The 19,289-nt window shown below is 35.2% G+C and overlaps 1 protein-coding gene across 1 annotated transcript in view; it reads right to left on the minus strand.

Moving 5' to 3' along the window:
• The window catches only part of LOC101357748 (tudor domain-containing protein 3), a 140,301-nt gene that overhangs the window by 10,152 nt on the left and 110,860 nt on the right, over positions 1-19,289 (minus strand). The gene's annotated exons all lie outside the window — the stretch shown is intronic.

The following is a 19,289-nucleotide window of genomic DNA, read 5'->3' on the forward strand; positions in this document are numbered from 1 at the left end:
ATTTGACACAATGTGGTGAAAACACAGAAAAGCCAAGTGTTATTATAAAAATCTTCTTGAATATTTGGACTTCTAAATATTTCTAGATATCTATCATGGAAACGGGTTTTGATAAGACATGGAAAAGAGGCTGAAGAGTCAGCTGGATGTCCTCATTTGATGAAAACTCCAACATCGTTAAGAATCTTATATCTAGAGACAGGAAAAAATAATGTGTTGGGATGAAAGGGAAAAATACAAATTGCATATAAAGAAAGCTTCATGCAACACAGAGAGATCACCACAGTAAGACACAAAACTATTTTCTTCTCAGTTTTCTTTCTTACTGAGGGAGTGATCTACCAGCTCAAGGAATAGCATGGGAAAACTACGATAAGTAGATTAAACAGCAGAAAGAGTACAGTTAATTATAATACTTGAAAAGGACTCAGAAGCAACAGAAATGGAGCCAAAAGCCACGCTGGTTTCTTACTGAGTGCTGCCACCCTGTTATTTTGGTGTTTTTAAATTAATGCAGCTATGTTTCCTTTAGAGACAGAAAAAAAAAATTGGCTCTCAAGTTTGTTTATGAAAGAGACACCATCTATTTCACTAAGTAGAGAGTTTAAATTCCAACTGAATTTTCAGAGCATGATAATTTGCATGATTTTAGAAATTCATCCTATTTCTTCCTCCTCCTCACTTTATCTTTGAATCTTCTTTCCCAAAAGACTCCTTTCCTTTGACCCTATTAATTGCATAGGAAATTATATGAAAGACTGCGTTCTATTCTTTACATTTTTACAGATCCAACTACTGCAATTTTGCCTGATGGAAATAGAAAGATGCTAAAACAATCTGATCAAATCCTATTATTTAGCAGTGATATTTAATATTTGGCACAGATATAACTCTCATTATTAAGCATCCTCTACAGTACTCTTAAAAAGAACTATTATTTCCACTTCACATAATGGAAACTGAAGCCCAAGAACGCTTTGTGGTTTCCTCCTAATACTTGTAAGGCAAACTTAGGCTTTGAATTCAAACACTGCTGCTTAAATCCTTAAACCTCAGTCTGCATGTAAAAGGAATAAGCTAATAGTAAAAAATGAATGATCATTCTTAAGGGACCATCACTTCCAAAATAAGAGGATGGCAAAATCTGCCAACATATCTGGTATGATTTAATAACTACATTTTAAGACAAACTTCCAGATTAACTCTCCCTAAGGCCCTTTCGTTAACAATCAATCTCAAAAGGTTTAGAAGCATCAGCTATTAAGACTGTACGGTAGCAAACCAATTAAAATGCAAAAAGAAGAATACAAACGTGTTCAGGAACAAAGAGACTTATTTATTATTCTGGTCACTGTTCTGAATGATGATCGTCAAATATTATAGCTACATTTGAAAAGGAGCTATTTAATTTTATGACAAATGACAACATCTGAAGCTCTCTGCACATTAACTGCGAAGAATGAAAATATATTTGGTATTACAGGAGATGAAGTAATTATTCCAGGAATTAGAATGGAATGTTGTTTTTCTCCACACCTAGCTATATAACTGGCTAGAGGACATCTAAAAATCTGTACACTACCAATAAGATACACTGTCAGAGGTAGGACATGCCATTTGCTGAGTGAGCAAGCTGGATTTATATAATATGACATTACTATTTGAAAAGCTGTCTCTACCATGTTTAAAATATTCACAGAGTATACTATCCAGAGTCAATTAAATGGTTTTATAGAGATTACCATAAGATTTTTCACATTATTTGATGTCTTCACAATCTTTTTAAACAAAGTGGAAGCCAAAAAGATGATTCTGACAGCCTGGTTTTCAGTTACTGTCAAAGGCACAATCTGTGCCTTTTCAACTTTTAAATATTCCTTCTGCAGAGCAGTTGAGGGCAAATCTGGATGCCCACAACCACCACTTCTTAGAGTCTATAGCTAGCAATTTTTAGCATCTAATGGGTCTCTCCTTCCGTTTAACATAACATGCAGATCAATTTATAAATCAGTTTGTTTTATCTTGAGTCATCTTTGAATAAAATTTGCATCTTGTTCCTCTTCTAGCCTATCTTCTTCCTTTAGGTTTCAGTACTTTGTAAGATTTAAAACTCAAATAAATAAATTTAAGTTTACAGTTCACAAGCATATTTTTAAAATCTGACACTACTTTTGGAGCTGGAACAGTCTTTGAAGACCATCTATTATGTCCCCCTAAACCTTGGAGATGAGGAATCTGAAAATCCAGAGAGGTAAATGATTTGCCCAAGGTCACTGAGTTCATTAGTGGCACAGTCAGGACCAGGAGGATTTTGTTTAATGACTCTCAGGCCAGGGTTCTTAAAAACACTTGTAATAACTTCATAAATTGAACCTTGCCAAGGTCATCTTCACATAAGCTTTTGAGATTTAGAGCCATTTTACTGGAACTCAGATTTTTGCTCACCTAAACCATGTTATGTTATCAGATAAAACCTAGTTTTAAAATACTAAATAAACTAATATTGAAAATGTGTCTTCTTTTCATGCCAATATTCACTAGTTTATTGTTCCAATTAATGCAAAAATTCAAAATGCAATAATCATTGTGATATCAAGCATGAATCAAATGGTGTATGTGTGTGTGTGTGTGTATACAAAAAAGTACAGCACCACTGAAAAAAGGAGATACACAACTTCATCTATAAAACGCATCTGACAAACCACAACTACATCCTCATTAGTGCTTACTGCATCTGGAGTGAGAACAAACACAGACAATTACAAATTCCCCCATTTATAAATAAGTGGTGTTACAAAAGCTCATTGCAAATTGGCCACTTGGAACCTCGAACACACCTCAGTCGGAGGTGTGAAACATACTTAAATAGAGGTCAGGTTCTCTGTTCTACAAACAGTCAGGTGAAGCATAGCTAAGTATTCAAAGCAGAACTCTAAGGAAGGGGCTAGATCTGTGGTTCTCACCTGGGAGCGATTTTGCCTGACAGAGGCCATTTGCCAACATCTAGAGACATTTTTGGTTGTCACAGCTGGGGAGTGCTACTGGTCATCTAGTGGGTAGAGACCAAGGATCCTGCTAAACATCCTATAATCCACAGAACAGCCTCCTACAACAAAGAATTATTGGGTCCAAAAGGTCAATAGTGCCAACCTTGGACTAGGCAAAGGAAGGAGGAGAGGAGCCTTCCTATTCCTAAGTTTCAGGGCAGCCTGGGGAAGAAATCTGAAATTCTGTAAGTTTGGTTTTGGCACCCTTCTCCTCTTTCTTTCTGGACATTTGTTCCTCTGCCTCTAGGGCCTAAGTACTGACCCAGCTCTCTATGGAACTTTTTATTTGGCTCTATTTGCTAACAATAGTTACTATGCTCTCCCCTGCTCCAGCTATGTTCAGACTGACTTAATGAATTACTTTCTCTTAAAATACCATACCTTCAGCGTTATCCTATGCGTGTACTTTGTGAGGAGACACTGATAAGTTATTTGGTTGGTAGGGACAGCAATTTTCCTTGTAGAAAAACTTAATATTGCCACCTGCCCTTCAGTAGCAATTCTCTTGTAATCTAATCAAATTTTGTCTAGTCAGTTTCTTTTAACAGAATTTATATAGTACTCAAAAAACATAAGCCAGCATATGAAATGTATACCATGTAAACTCAAAAATAATTCTTGAAATTTAGGATATTTTGAAAAATATTAATGAGTACGTATCTCCTTCAGGGATTCACATATGAACCACTTAGTCTGTGAGTTTCCAGGCTACCTTTGCCCTGTCTGGTTAGCTTGTGTAGTCAGTTTATAGGGATAATTTAATATAAACCTAAGAAAACACTCACTTTATTTTTATTTTTTTAGTAAACACTCATTTTAAAGACAAATCTGCTTTTCTAAAACAACATTAGTGTTCCTAAAACACTAATTGTAAAAGTAAAACTTAAAATACTTTTAAATGAGCTATTTCACATCGATTATACCAACATTCCATTATATTAAAGTCACTGAAAATTGAAAGTAAAAGCTAAACTGGCATCAGCTTTTTTTTCTGTAAAGATAATGGACAACATTTGTGCCCAGGAAGGTTATATATTATCATCAACACCGAACCTTAGTTTGCCAAAGTTTAAGAAATAGGTTGCAATTCAATACATACATTTCTACTACAACACAAACCAGGTCCTTGATAGCCTGAAACCAAAGATTTTAAAACAGGAAGTTGTATAAAGAACACTTAGTCCAACTACCTCAGAAGCTAGTGTTTGCTCAAGCAATTCATACCATAACCTAAGCTAGAACACAAGTCTTCCAATTCATATTCTTATCTGCCCTTCACTATGTTTCCAAGTAACGAGGGTGTGGAGCACAGGCATACTGCATTTCAGAACTGGACAGGGAATCAGATAATCTATCAGATTTAAAATTTATTATTATTTTGGTAAATGTGACGGAGTTCTTTCAAATGAAATTTCACGTAGAATTCCAATATAAATAGATGAACTCAGGTTATAGCGAGTGTTTTTATGTGTGTGGGTGAGGGAGCACCCCCGTGGCTTTCTCTTCCTCAATCCCTACAAGCTCTGAAGACCCTAACATACAAAAAACAAAAAACTCTGACCTACTCCAACCTCTGCTATACACTAGGGACCAATTAAGTTAAGTGACTTGACGAATAATATAAGAAAGCGAGGCAGTGGAAGAATAGCAACTGGAACAGAGGCCTCTGACCCTTGAATACAGAGCTCTTTCCCCTTTGCCTTCTATCACAGAGAAAATCTAAACCTTTCTTTTGATTCCCACAAATTAAATGTCTCACTTGATAATAAAAACTCACCTTACATACCTAAATGGGGGAAAATTCTGGCTTCATTAACATCTAAGTGAAATTATACATATTTGAAATACAGTAAATTTTATAAGACTAATTTATTCTACTTTTTGAAGCTTTCTGTAAGATTAAATTCCATTTTAGAATAAAATATAACGGGAAATTACATTCTCCCTTGTCCCTAGAGGCTCTAATGTACCATCTCAAGTAATACTTTATTTAAACCAAAACAGTTTTTGCAAAAAAAAAAGCAAAACAAAAACACCGATTCAAGACAAAGGAATATCAGCTTAAAGTTCTAATTGCTAAAAAAACTGTTCCAAAACGCATGGCTGGCATAACACAGTGTTTTCATTGCTGTATCAGACAGAATTTCAGGAGGACTGTGAGACATTTCATCGATGTTCTGATCATTTCTTTTTAAACAGCATATTTTCTAAAATCACATTAAATTGAAACTGGAGATTCTGTAAAAAAAATTATGAAATCATCCTAATACCCAGCACAAGGGCTTGTTTTACTCTATGCTATGCCAACTAAAGCACAATTTAAGACAGCTAAACTTTAACAGGGAAGAAAAACTAGATTTTTTTTAATGCTATGAATAGTTTCCTTGTTTTTAATTTTTATTTATTTATTTTTATTGTACTTTAAATGAGAGTTTACAGAACTGGTTTCTCTTAAACAGTTAGTACATATATTATTTTGTGACATTGGTTAACAACCCCATGACATGTCAACACTCTCCCTTCTCGACCTTGGGTTCCCTGTTACCAGCTTTCCTGTCCCCTCCTGCCTTCTAGTCCTTGCCCCTGGGCTGGTGCGCCCCTTTAGTCTCGTTTTGGAAAAACGGGATTTTTAAATGACAGTGAAAGCAAAAGCAGTACTAATCATTGTGGTGTTGCCTCTGTCATGGTTAGAATTTACTTTTATTTTCTACTTTAACACCATCTATCTGGGGCAGTTTGGACACTTGAAAATTCAACGAAACATCAAAAGGCTGCAGTCATATTTTAACTAGGAGAATACAGTATCAAAAAGAAACTAAGAGAGATGTCATCTTTATTAAATTCCAAATGATTAAAGTTATGTATCCTCTTTCATTTAAAAAAAACCTGAGTTTATTTACAACTTGGAATGAAAAGGGAATGAATGTTTTTCTACTATGTGCCTGATGTTTTGCAAACTATCTCATTCAATCCTTGCAATAATGTTGTGAATTACTCAATCTCACCATTTTACAGATGAAGAAACCAAGGCTCACAGTAACTCACCCAAAGTTATGCAGTCAGTAACTGGCCACATTGCAATAAGTCCCTTGGGCTACCTGCTCCAGAGTTCTTTCCATTGCATCACATTGGGTATATTTACATTTCTTTCTTCAGACAATTTTTCTTAATTTTTTCTAATAGCTAGTTTATGGTCAGTTTAAAATAAATGGCTGAGCTGGTGAAAATAAACATCATTTAATGGTCATCATTATCTTTGTTGAAATATTAAGAATGAAGTCCAAAGAAACAATATATGACTTGTAAAAATGTGTACTTCTCTAAAAATCATTTCCTGTTTCAGCTAAAGGTTAAATAAATTCCAAAATCTTTATCCAGTGCACATTTGGCTCAAAAAGACCCCAAACTGCTCAAAGACTTCCTAGAGAGACACTCTATCATGGTGCTGGCATTTAAAAACTCATTTCTTAAGTCAGATCCTAGTCTAGATTTGGAATCCACCACTTCCTAGGCATGTTACTCAACTTCTCTAGTCTCAGTTTCCTCACATATAAAATAGTAATGACCTCATAGGTTTATTAGGAGAATTACAATACCTATAAAGAGCTTAGTAAATAATAACCCATCTGTATTGGCTATTATTCTGAATTTAATAACTCTAAGTTAACATACATGCCCACTTCAATTAAACTATCTAGACTTGCAGATTTTGCTAGAAATCAGGAAGTTAGCATGTCTTAAGACTATCCTTCAAATTGCTTCGGGCAGATAAGGCAAGTGGAAAAGCCACTAAAGAAAATGCAAGAGCCAATGCAAAGAGAAAGATTCTTGCCATCTGCCTTTTATTTCTTCAGACGTTCAAAATCAATCTACACACAAAAACAACTTCATATTACAATTCATTCTGTTGATACCGGCTTTTCTTTTTCTTTTTTTTAATTATATAGAAAAAAGGGCAAATAGAACAAAAGTAGGGAAACATTAGCAAAAGAGCATGCTGAAAATTACCAATCAAAAGTTACAGTCATTCTTCGCATAAAACATGAATATTTTAAAAGGAAGCCAAAAATAAATTAGCTCGATTAACCTCTTTGAACATCCTGCCTTTAGATCATATCCTTAAAATTTTAATAAAATGCCATATAAAGAACCCAGTTAGGACCAATACAAAAAAAAAAAAATGCAAGTATAGCAATGATGATTAATATTGCATAATATATATGCCTATCCTCTGCCTGCAGACATGTTTTCAAGTTAAAGCCTGAAAATCATCTTTGCAAAAGCAACTGCTTTCCCAAATATGATAACTGAGCTAATATGTTTTAGAATATTTTAGGGTTAAGGAATGTAACCATTAATCACAAGTGGTTAACTGTTTCACTCCCTCATAATTTATATCATTTTTATATCTTACATAGCAGTCTAATGTAACATAATTTTAGATAGGTCAACTAAATCTTTTTCTGAAGGTAATAATTACTATATCATAATGCCAGACTGCTTTTTACTCTAACACAGTCATCCCAATGCATTTTCTGTAATTGATCACTTGAGACAGATGGTATGGTATGCTACAGTGACCTGTAATACAAGGTTTAAGAAATTGAACTAGAAAAAAATCTCCGTGTCAAAATTAATAAAATAAAGTCCAGATCTTTGCCATTAAAAACTGCTGAGGGCTGGAGTGGGGAAGGAGGTATATTATGAAATGCTTAATTACAATGAAGAAATTGCAATATCTGATAATACAGAAATAAAATCATTGCTGATGTTTTCATATCCTTACTGAGAGTTATGAAGCGTAAGACTGACAGGAAAAAAAATGAAAAAATTAAACCTTAAAGCAGGTAAAGCCCCAAAGCAACAAACACCATTATCACATGACACTCCCAATTCTGACCCAACAACCCATATTAATAATGCTTGAATAATGAACTATAATTATTTCTGTATAGTGAAATATAAAGATAACAGATGTTTAAAAAACTCTTATAAATTTAGCAGGTTAGTTAATAAAATCATAGTCTTATAAATGTGAGTTATCCCACAAATCTGATCTCTGCAGTGCAAAACTCATCCACCGCATCACTCACAGATGGCAACTCTGCCTCCATTCACATCACTCAGTGAAGCAGGCTTGAGCTTCCTCCACAGCCATCTCCTCTGCACTGCTCTGTATTCTTTACTAGAAAGGACAAATCTGCATTTCTGTAACTTCTACCTATGTTCTCTAGTTGAGTCTGTTTTCTTTTCCATAGAAAAGATTTTAAATTATTTAAAAACTAATATTGTGACTCTTCCATCTTCTATTTTCTAGAAATAAGACTCAATTCCTATAACCATTTGTCAAATACCATTATTTCTAGACTCTCCATCATCTTGACCATCTTTTCCTTTATATATTGTAGTTTTTCACTATCCTATGTAGCCTAGTAAGAAGCCCTGGTAGCGTAGTGGTTAAGCTATTGGCTGCTAGCTGAAAGGTCGGTGGTTCGAACCCACCAGCCAGTCCACAGGAAAAAGACGTGGCAGTCTGCTTCCATAAAGATTTACAGCCTTGGAAACTCAGTGGGGCAGTTATACTCTGTGCTATAAGGTCACTATGAGTTGGAATCAACTTGACTGCAATGGGTTTTGGTTTATGTATCCTAGTACTCAGAATAATATTCCATATATGATCTTCCTGGAACACAACGCTATTATTTCTTATGTTGAAGATACTCTGCATAAATCTATTAGTGCAATCTAATCTTGCTTTAATGTTTTAGCAGCTGTGCAGTCACTGCTTGCTCATATTATGCTTGTCATCAACAAAATCCCTACAATCTGTTCCCAGGTCCAGTCCATTCTCTATGTGTAGATAATTATTTTTCCAACCTAAACACAAAATTTTAAATTTAACCCCAGTTTAAGACTGTGCATTAATGGAAAATACTATTTTGGCACAGTATTCTTAAAAACTATGTAATATTACGTCAGGTTTTTCCAACAAGTTATTTTGGTGATTTATTTGCCTTTTTTTGCAGAGAGGAAGTTAGATAACTACCAACACTTAGGTAAGTAGCTAAAATGTAGTCTAATCTTGAAACTAGATCCCAGTGATATTTAGAAGATGACAAGAGAGTTCTCAGTTTAAGATTAAACATTTTTAGTAATGAAATAGTAGACTAACTAGATGGATTTTTCTCACACTATGTAAAATACTTTACAGCCCCTTGAGAAATATCAGTTGACACCTCCACCCACACACATCTTCACATCCCTCTTTAAAATACTCTAAATCTGTGAGGACTTAAGATTGAATCCATTAAGTGGGTAAAAGCTTTATCAGAACAGTAATAGCTACCACATATTCAGTACACACTTACTGCTATGCTGGACTTTTTTAATACTCATTACTTTATCAAAGGCATAGAAAATCCTCAGGTAGGTCAGAGTCATTTACCTCCACTTACAGGTAAAGTGTAAGATCACGGGCTATGTCAGTGAGTCCTAAATCTGAATTATCCGGTCTGCAAGGTATTAGTTTAATTATTTTAGGCAACTTACTTAATGGCTGTAAACCTCTATTTATAGTTTCCCTCATGTGTAAAACGGGAATACTAATATATTTTTCATGGAAATTAAATGAATTAATGTACCCCAATAGTTATACACGGTACCTGGAACACAGTGAGTATTCCGATTACAACCAGGTTTTGAACAGAAACAATTTCAGTCTTCCCAATCTCAACCACTTATACCACTTTACCTCGGTAAGTCTGCAGAGAAATAACATACCATCTTGATATTAAATAAATGCATATTACTCTCAATATCTTTAGATTTATAGATTTTTCCCTTACATTGATACTATAAAATGTTCAGTATATAAAGAGTTAGCTTTTTTTTTTTTCCAGTCATTCTCTTTCCAAGTTTAGGAGAGCTTCTCAATCATTTTTGATGGTTAGATGACTGAAGGAAGATGGTATCACAAAGACTTTCTCCAAGAACAATCAGGTTAAAGAATTTCCATCAACTTAAGTAAAGGAAAATTACAGTCTGAATCAGGTGATTCATACACAAGGTGCTTTCTTCTTGGCAATTCTACTCATATTTTAGCCTCAAATTCTCTGTGGGACTATCTTTTGGGCAGTGGCTTCACACTGTCATCCCTACTTGCTCCCAGGTCCCACTGCTGTTTTTTCATTCAGATTCTTGGGCCTGCTCCATATTGCTTCAATTATCTTCTCACATCCCCACTTCTTACTCCTTCCCAATACTTATTCAACTTCCTCAGTCATCATCCACCACAAATAATTTTCAGCAGCAGGTCTCAAATCCACAATCAGACAAAGAAAATTGTCTCTAAGCCATGGCTAGAACAACAGCAAGAACAAACAAGGAGGGCATGACGTCTCTACTACAGAGTCCAACAGTTTCTTGGGTTTTTCCAAATACTTAATATCTATCTTTCTCAAAAGTATTAAGGCAAAATAATCAATTTTTAAAAATTCTTAAATTCATCCATTAGTTTATTTAAAGTGTGCCCCTGTATGCAACCAAATCTCCTGCTGCCTCCTTCCCGCCTTCCCATGGTGTGCTCACACTCTTCCACTCTCTTTCTCTCTCTCTCTCACACACACACACACACACACACACACACATAATGTGTAGGTCACTTATTATAAAGTGCTTACTTTGCCCAAGGCAAAATCAGACCCCTGGACTAGAAGAAAGGGACAGTGATAATGTTTATATTGTTCAGAAATTTGTAAGACTGAGGTTTCCTAACTAAGGCTCAGTGAGAAATCACAGATACTAAGGAAGTTCATGGTTTTCTAACAGTGTATAAACTCCTTCTTTCAGGGTATAAAATGTATGATACAGTATTCTAATTTTACTTTTGTTATCTCTGAATAAATGCATGGAAGTATTTTAAAAGCTGAAGTGAAGTGAGGGGGGAAAGGCTGTCCAGGGTTAAACACTAATTTATACAAAACCTGGTTTTGACAAGACTCCTGTCAGTGTCAAGCTGCAGGGCGCATTCACAGCAGGATGACTGAAAGGCTTTGTGTTGGAGCTGGAACACAAGTCGCCCATTTATGAAGGTGGTTACAAACTGCAGAATTTCAGAAGTGTGAAGGAAAATGGTTTTCCATAAAGAAAAAAGATGGAAAATTTTCTAACTTTGCAGGCAATACCATTAACTTAAAGGAGCACGGTTGTACCATTCTGTGAGAAACTAGTTTACTTTAAAAAAAAGTTTTGCAAATTTTTATATTAGGACTACATTGTAAGGGTCCTAATAGAGAATTTCCTTCATTATTCTAGTAACACTGAAATAGTAAGAAAAAAAAATTAATAGGAAAATAAGAAGAGCGTTTAGTTTGAAGAAAACGATGGTGCAAAGGAGTGCTTTGGGTTTCCTTCCAAGACGGATAATTTAGGGCAGATACCCAACTCCTGATTTGGAAGTTTCGATCAGAAGCTGCTGCTGCAACCCAGGATTAAGAAACATCACTTTCAGGAGGTGAACAATAGGGATGGCTGCTCCTTCCAAAGCTTTGAAGGAAAACTAAAGAAATGGAACCAACATTAAGAACCTATATGCCAGGTATTTCAATCATTCAGTGACTGAACAAATAATGCTTACTAAGCAGCTACTATGTTCTTCACAATGACTCTGTGAGGCTGCATAGTTTTATTGCTATTTTTCAGAAGAGGAAATAAAACTGAGGTTAAAAAAAAATTACATATTTTGCCCAGGTAATGTTGCACTGTAAAGTCTGTGTTCCTTCCGCATATCCCGAAGGATGGAGAGTCTGAAGGAGAGAATTAGACTGATAATGGTTAAACTGTTACAAAGTTTATATATAAAAAGATCAGAATCAAGTGCTTTCCTTCTCACTTGTATTTCAGTATATAATCAAAGTAATAAAAAAAATGGATATGACATCATTTAGGTGGTATGGTCTTACTGTAAAACATAAATTATCCACACTGCTACCTACTCTGAGTGACTCAACTGTGACAGCAAATTACAATGAAATGGCTACAGTATCCACAGCAGTTACTACTTCTAAAAGAATATATACAAGAGCTCAGAATAACGACTGGTAAAAAGTATTCAATAAAGTTAGCTATTATTACTTCACAAATCTAAAGTTCCATTCTTTACAATGCCTACAACATAAACAGTGCTTCTTTTTATTGTTTTGATTCAAGCAATTTGGCTATATTATCCCAGTGAGTTACAGAGGTTGGAAACCTAACATACAATGCTAAATGAGCATTTATGTAGTACTTTACATTTACAGAGTGATTTTACAATTACTGGTGTTAACTGCCAATGTAATACATAAGAGGGACTGAGAATCTGGCCAATTAGCAATATGTTCATTTCTCTTCCAAGGAAGAAAGGAACTCAGAGGCAATCTTTTTTACTAAGACAAATTCTACCAGCTTTACCAAATACAGCAATCATCTTTAAAAAATTATCCAAGTTTAAAGGCTTCCCCTACTCCTTGTTTTCTGAAGACATGGAGCATTAACTTCCCCAAGAACACGGCTACTGAGAAGGAAAGTACAGTAAAGCAGTAAAACTCAGCAAAACAAATATTTTCACGACTGTATGTTCCAAGACATTTATCCTCAAAGGCTTAGATGAATACAAATGATTGTGTTCTGTATACTTAACTGGCACATACCTAAAGTCACTTAAGAATTTACTACTATAATACATGTTAAGTAAGGTATATTCATCAATTTAATAATATGATAAACTTCATGGGATTGTTTTTAATGAGTGCTACCACATTCAGTGGTAGGAATTTTCAGGCACTATTTTTTAAGTTTTCACTAGTTTTAGTGAGAAACTGAAAGTTGTTTAGGCTATTTTTTAGGATCGTTACCAATATCTTGAAATAGTAGCAATTAGAAAGAGATCCAGTGTCCAGGACTGGGCTGTCACCTTCAATACCAGAACATAACTATTCCATTATACTTTATAAATTACCTCAAAAAGTGTGAAAACCATATTACCAGGTTTTCTATTTGGATTTTATTTTATAATGCCACTGCCAGTGGTGGACAACACGTTATAATTGGTGCACACAAATTATGATGAACAACTTTTTAATACCACACGTTTAAAACTGTGTTCTATGTTAGGAAAATCTCCCTCCATGAATGGTTCAATAATGACGGGTAGGTCAACAGGTTAAACCTTGTGAGATTAAACAGCAGTGTTTTATTTTCTACCTGATTTTCTTACTTTTCTTACTGAGATAAGCCACCCTAAAGAAACAATTTAGTAAATACAGGTAGTCCCCAACTTATGACGTATTCAAGTTACCACATACCGCAATTACAACCATCTTTTTTTTGTTGGGAGGGTGGGGAAGGATGTATCATATTGTTAGTAGTAATGTAGTACATACAATGGTGCACCATGTAACTTGCTGATGTTATTCTCAGATGTTCACTCTCAAATGTTCAATGTTATGATTTACTGTTCAAAACACTGCCATATAGCAGGGTATGCCAATAACAATGAAAACTAAATTTAAAAAAATGAGGTATTCAACTTATGTCAGACCAACTTATGACTGAGTCTCTGGAACAGAACCCCGTTGTAAGTCGGGGACTACTTGTATCACAGTTTTTAAAACACTGGTATCTCTCTCTCTCCTCTTCTCTCCCGTTGCACACATACATGGTCAATACGACTTAGGATGTTTGAATACCCACTTAACTTTTTTATTAATATAGTCAATTCCTGGCATGAACAGGAGCTCAAGAAAGCCTGAAACTTGGGTAACATTCTTAGGATTACATTAATGTTAATAGCAAGAGTCTAAAACCAGCTTCATGTGGCATTTTCCAATAGTGAATTCTGCTGAGGTTCTAGGGCAATGACATAGTCATTATGACAGGAAGACTTTCAAAGACCAGGTTCCTAATCAGAACCTCTGCTGAAAACTGGCTAAGTGATTATTGTTAGCTTCTGCTTAATAAATAAGGAAAGGTCTTCTTATTTGTGTATTCATCCACCTAACCAACTTTTCTTGCAGCTACTAAAAGACTACAATTAGAGAAGAAACTGTCATGAAATTCTCTGAGCATATATATTATATACATATATATATTTAAATAGCACCTTTGTTAAAACAGACATACCTCATGTACCATAAAATTCATCGTTTTAAACTAAGCAAATGGTTGGTATTTAGTATATTTACAGAGTTGTATTAACAATCACAACCACCTAATTTTAGAACATTTTCAACATCTCAAGAGCATAATTTTTATAAGGGTTGAAAACTTCTGCTGGGAAAATAAATATTTTCCTGGCCAGCTCCCTCTCCCATTCTCTTGGGAGGTTTCTAAATCTTTATACCTCTCTTCAAAAACCCCCTCCTACTGTTGACCTCATTACTTTCAACACATGATCTGCTTTTACTTCACAGAGAAGAGTTCATCATTCAGAAATGACTCAGTTTCCTGCCCTGAAACCCAACAATTTACCCACATTCACACTTATGATCACTTCTTTTTCCTCCCACCTGTAGTTCCTCAGTATACCCAAAGTCACAAGTGATTGTACCCCACTTCCTTACCATGGCCTGGGTTGTTTTCACCCTCACACCTGTTTGTGTAACCTCTCTCTTTGCCTCACTGCACCTTTGATGTACACATGCTTGGGTTCTTACCTTGACTTCCTTTTCTCTTTATCCTCATCTTCTATCCTCTTTATTTTCACAGTCAAGATCTTGAAAGTAGCCTACACTCCATCTCCATTGACTTATTTCCTACTCACTCTCAAGCAACCACTAGTCAGCTTCCATGTCCACCATTCCATTAAAAGTGCATTCTACGGTAATTAACTCCAACAGGCAGGCACTTTTCAAGTCTTATCTTCCTTGACCTTTCTAGCATTTTATAATGGCAATTCAGCAGTCCTCCCTGCTGCCCAACTCTCTGTCCTCTCTGGCTACACCTTCTCAATTACCCTTTCCACCTCTCAACTGTGAAATCTCCCAGAAGTTAGATCCCAGTTCTTGTCTCTTCTCTCTTTATAGACTTTCCTTAGGTAATCTCACTCATACTCTTGACTTTCCCATAGACTATGAATCTGAAGTCTTAATTTCTTGCCTTCATTATTGCAATAACTGGTCTCCATGTTCTTTCCTTTCACTGAAATCCATCCTCTGTACTTCTCTTAAAGCAAAGATCGCATCATGACATTCCTCTGCGTAAAATCCTTCACAGGGGTCACTATCCTGAGGGATAAATCCAAACTCCTTTGTATAACCTGCCTAATTCTTTATCATCTGACCCCTGACTACCTTTGCAACCTCATCTACTGACATTTACTACAACCAATCTATACTGCTACCAGAATACTTTGCCCTACAGTGCGCTCCTACCTTTCTTGCTTTCTCCATTCTCTCACTTTCCTTCCCCCAGGCTAAGTCTTAATTGCCCTTCAAGACTTTCCAGATTCACCTTAAACTTTATTCATTCAGTTTTAACAAACATACACTTGAGAGCTCCGTATGTTCTAGGCACTGTTCTGGACAAATGAGCTGAGTTAGAGTCCTCATGCTCACATTGGTTCCACTTAATGGGGGACTGGAGAGAGTACAGGGCTATGAAGAAAATAAAGTTGGGTAAAGGGGATAGGGAGTGTGTGTGAGGGTGCATTACTTCTTTATAATAGGATAGTCAAAGGAGCTTCACCTCTTCTATGAGGCAGTTCCTGACACAATTCACTTCAGACTGAGTTGAGTACTGTCCAATTGTGCTCTGTTCATCACAACACTTATTACCCTATCCTGAAACTTCTGGTGTACCTGGTGGGCTCTTTCACTTGTCTGTGATTCCCTGAGGGCATGGATGCTCATCTATGCATTCCCATTGTCTGGCACATATAAATGCTCAAAAAAGGTTTGTTGAAACAGAGTAATACTAATTGAAATCATAATAGTAAAAACCTCAAATATAAAAATTTCTCTTTAATCACTTTATACTTAATATTTTAATAACGTATCAAATATTAAAACAGAGACAAAGTGTCATACAAAAAGGGTTTAAAAATATAAACTAAGTTATTACTTTACAGCTAGAGTTTCTATTTGGGTGATGAAAAAGTTTTAGAAATGGAAAGTGGTGATGTTTGCACAACATTGTGAATGTAATTAATGCCACTGAATTATACACTTAAAAATAGTTAAAATAGCAAATTTAATGTTAAATATAATTTACCAAAATAAAAGATATAAACTATAATTACACACTAATGTATTCCCAAAATTATGAGTGGTAGATAAATACAGATTAAATAAAATGTATTTTGAGCTGCATCTGAAAGCACTGTGGAGAGACTAAATTCTGAAAGTATGGAAGTATTTTGGGGACAGTATCAATACAGGAGAATTTTACAAGGAATTACAAAAACATTTGCATGGCCAGAGTGAAAAGTTGGTGGTAAGGCTTTGTACAGGTAAGTCTATTGTTTTGTAGGAGTATTTCATGTATTGATTACAGACAGGAACAAGCATTTTATTATGAAAAACGGTATCATGTTACTGCTAACCTTATTGAAGGCAAAAGGGCAAATAAGAAATTAAGAAGTGATTTTTTTGTTTGTCCTATTTGTTTTTATTCTCATATTTTTGGACCTGTTTGTAAATCTCAGTGGTTTATTTTTAGACTAAAATCCCCTTATCATGATCAACTTTCCTCTTGCTAATTTTATTTTCTCTGCTTTTACTTTTCTAAATTAAAATTACAGCAAGTTTATAAAATTGAAGAAAATGTGTACTTCTATTTCTACATACACACAAACACACACACACTCTTAGATGTAGACTGCACATAATTGTACTACCCTAAAACAATCATTACTTTGAGTGTGTTCTCATTCAAGCCTACAAATTGCTTTTACTTTATTCTTATGATATTACACTCTTCATAACGATCTTATATCAAGCAGCTATACAGTATCTCATCCATTAGATGGATGATAATTTGCTTTATCATTCTCTTATTGTTGGACATTTAGGTAGCGTCTAGATTTTTAGTACTACAATAATTCTGCAATGACCACCTCCCAGCAAATAGCTTTTTTCGTTTGCAATTTCCCTAGGATAGATTAACAACTGTGAGATGAGTGGTTTTGCTGGTTTAAAGAGTATGAACTTTTAAGGCTTAGAAAAAAAAATCAGAAGGATCATATCAATTTACTCTGCCATCAGCAATGTATGAGTACCTATATCACTGCATCTTTGCCAGTATATGCTATCATTTAAATTTTTTCCATTAATGTCTAAGTTAAAAACTGTACTTAATTGATTGTTTGCATTTATTTGATTACTATTAGAGTTCAACATTTCCCTCTAATTTTTAAAGTTATAGAAGATGGCACTGGTACTTCAGCAAGAAACCATATTGAGCACAAGTCAACAGTTCAAGGCCATGAAAATTTAAAAAAAAAAAACAAAACTGTAACAAAGTTAACCTATTCACTTAATTACATGAGTAGCTGTTATTGTGCTGCATGGTAATGAGGCATCAATGGCAAGCAGTTTACATAAGTGGCTAGTACTACTATTACTTACACATAGCCAGACCAAGCATTCTTAGATTGTGGAGAAGGTTTGGATCAAGTAGGGTCACGAGCTCTTCTTATGCTCTCATAAATATCCCTTAATCTGAACCCAGATGTGATCCAGAAGGTGAGTTGTCCTTCTTCCTTAATACATGTACCTTCTGACCTATAAATTGAGCACCCAGTAACGACGGGCTTTGTAAATTTAGTTTAGCTGAGAGTAGGCCAGCACTTACTTTACTGAGAGGCAAAAAGGAGGCAAAGTCAGATGTAACCGAAAAGAGCTGACCAAAGAAAGGGCTGCCAAATCCCTTGTCTCTTCTATGGTTCCCCCTCAGGTTAAGGATCTAGGTTTTTAGTGAAATCTCTTAAGAACTTTGAACTCTGACCTATTTCTATCTCCTTATCCTCAGAGAAAAAGAAAGGGCTAGAGGTACTTTCATATTCCCATTTTCCCAGTCAACCTTACTAGCTAGTGGAACGATGAGCTGCATAACAAGATTTAAGGGACTTCCCTCTGCCAAAACCTCTCTCCCCAACACTGAATTACCACGCATTAGAGATTTTTTTATGTTTTTAAGCATATAATTCTGATAAGATTAAAGAAGAAAGGTAAAAACGGCAAGGATAAAAAGAGGTAATAGTGAGCCACACTTTAGCGAAAACTAATTTAATCACCCTGGTTTTACATTCTTAGAATACTTAATTCTGATGCATGCAGAGGATCAGAATAAAAGCATGGAGAGGACACAGAAGTAAAGGAGTTAAGAAATCATTTTAGATTGCTTTAAAAACGCATAGCTGAGGACACTAGACTTCAGAAGTACAGGGAAGATGAAAAGTTAAGCTTATGATAATAAAAATTTATGTTTCTACAGAACTTGGAAGTTTAAAAAGCACATTTACAGGGATCATATTATTTAATCATCACAACAACCCTGTACTGAAACTGAGACCCAGAGAGATTAAGTAACTTACCCAAAGTCACATAGGTAGTAATTGGCAGAGCCAGGACTCGAACCCAGGTCTTCTGATTCCTCCTGTGCACTTTCCAGCTCCCCTGGAGCTGAAGCAGGGGCAAAAAGGGAGGTGGAAGTAATTTGCCCAAGACCAGCCTTGACCTTTCCTCTTGTTTCGAAGGCCAACGAGAGCAGACATCTAGTTCTCTTGGTGACCCCTTTTTACCAAATCCTTCCAGAGCAAAGTGTATAGAACCTGAAAATGTGTCTCAACCTTGGAGCCAAGAATGGCAGTAAGTAGTAAACAATGTCAGAAGTATTTTTCACTGTACTTTGCCAATTCTGTGAAATTTATTCAAACCATTAGGCACAGTAATTCTCATTTCAGAAAGTAAACCTTTTTTTTTAAATAATTAAAATGATTCAACGTAGATTACTTTAAAATTTTATTTAGTGGTTTCAGTCAAGCCTTGTAAATTATACCACTATAAAAATTATTTTTAAATCTGCTTATGAACCAAGCCACCTACTTTAACCTACTCTGTAGCCATTATTTTCCCATCCTAATCATTTTCCTTCAGGGATTATTTTTACTAAAGCAATTACAAATCATTAGATTGTCTAGAAATTTCACATATTCAGTCTTTTCATAGCCAACTTTAGGTATTTTCAACAAATGGGAAAGTGTAT

Source organism: Trichechus manatus, unplaced genomic scaffold (genome assembly GCF_000243295.1).
Source record: "Trichechus manatus latirostris isolate Lorelei unplaced genomic scaffold, TriManLat1.0 scaffold00173, whole genome shotgun sequence".
NCBI classification, from domain to species: Eukaryota; Metazoa; Chordata; class Mammalia; order Sirenia; family Trichechidae; genus Trichechus; species Trichechus manatus.